The following is a 1,493-nucleotide window of genomic DNA, read 5'->3' as shown; positions in this document are numbered from 1 at the left end:
AAAAAAATTGTATGGCCATTGCTATAGCACAAATGATTGAATAAATAATAAACAAACAGTGTAATATGATTCAAACACCTGATCATACGCTCATTACACAAAACGACTTGAGTTTCCTTCTTGAATGAAACAGAATTCAATCCACAATATACTGTTGCTGTGTCTGACTTAGATGTCTTATTCCCATTTTTTTTTCTATTAAAAACTGTATTTATCCATAACTTGAGGGAGGGAGTGTTAAATTAGCTCTTGAATGTATCTCTCTGTAATGAATCTTATGTGTGAATGAAATTAATATAAATAAAATAATCACAATGATAATATAAAAAAAATGATTTAGGTTTTCAGCATTAGTTTGCATTGAATGTTGACCTATTTTCTTCTCTATAAAAAAAAATTCATATTGGAACGTATCGCAAACGACTGAGCCAACTAGAAAGCCGATTTCTTTGTAAAAAAAAAACAAGTTTAAAAAAAATTCTGTTCAAATACTATTTTGGACATACATAAAATTTAGCAAATAGTATTTACATCCTTAGACCTAACGATCGCGGCAATGTTGCAATTTGTAAATGGGGATTAAGTTAAAAAATAATAATAATGCGATAGAATTTAAGTTAAAATATGCAAAAATAAATTAACCTGACAATGACTTAAAATGTAGAATTTTTTTTTTATTATTTTTTTTTTCGAGAAGTCAATTGCTTCTGATGCGTTTTTTTCTCTCTGTTTCGTTTAAATAATGCTTTCACTTTTCTCTTTTCATCAAACTGTAATTACAGTTGTACACTTGACTTAAGTATGGTGTGTGAATGCCCTTTAATTCACAGCATAATTTTTTTTATTGTTTCATCTGCTTGCCTTTTTGTCAGGTATGTGACCGTTGGGGACCAGAGAATGCAATCGATTGGTCGGTCTGCACAAACTTTTTGCATTTAGTTTTATTCTTATTCAATTTTCTATCCGCTAAATTTGGTTTGATCATAGAGATACGTGTATTCTTCGCTTATTTCATACAATGAAATCAAATACGTGCCGGCTGACTCTCAACAAATCGACATGTTATTCATTCGAAAGAAATCCACCAATATTTTCGAGTGAGTGAACTGTGTTTTTATTATTTTGCGCCTTGCGGTTTCACTTTATTGCCAAAGTCGACAGTACAAAAAGTGTGGACGCTATTGTTTTTCCCTGTCAATCAATTGTTGAATGTGTCCAATGGACACAGTCCATGTTAATTTATAAGGTGTTTGAATTTTGATGACTCAATTTGAGACACTTATAGAAAATTTGTGAAATTAGGCGAGTTTTTCTGCTTCTAAATACAATTTGAGGGGAAAAAAAGTTCACTACATATACAGTATTTTCTTTCGGTGCAGTCTGAATCAAAAGGATGAATACAATTTTTCTTCTTACAAAACTAATTAAAGGCGAGCTTGCATTCTTCTTGTCATTCTCTCTCTCTCTCTCTCTCTCTCTCTCTCTCTCTCTCT

The 1,493-nt window shown here is 31.2% G+C and overlaps 2 protein-coding genes across 2 annotated transcripts in view; both read right to left on the bottom strand.

Moving 5' to 3' along the window:
* The window catches only part of LOC129567343 (protein Rae1), a 124,561-nt gene that overhangs the window by 28,724 nt on the left and 94,344 nt on the right, over positions 1–1,493 (bottom strand). The gene's annotated exons all lie outside the window — the stretch shown is intronic.
* The window catches only part of LOC129567277 (neurogenic locus protein delta), a 60,406-nt gene continuing 60,003 nt past the window's right edge, over positions 1,091–1,493 (bottom strand). The window contains exon 6 of the mRNA XM_055443950.1: positions 1,091–1,493. This exon is cut by the window's right edge and continues 2,171 nt beyond it. The gene's annotated coding sequence lies outside the window, so the exon portion shown is untranslated.

The sequence above is a fragment of the Sitodiplosis mosellana genome, unplaced genomic scaffold (genome assembly GCF_009176505.1).
Source record: "Sitodiplosis mosellana isolate CC-2019 unplaced genomic scaffold, AAFC_SMos_1.0 Smas_scaffold_1, whole genome shotgun sequence".
Classification (NCBI taxonomy): Eukaryota; Metazoa; Arthropoda; class Insecta; order Diptera; family Cecidomyiidae; genus Sitodiplosis; species Sitodiplosis mosellana.
Note: the sequence above shows the minus strand (reverse complement) of the source record. Positions and strands in the feature narration are given on the sequence as shown.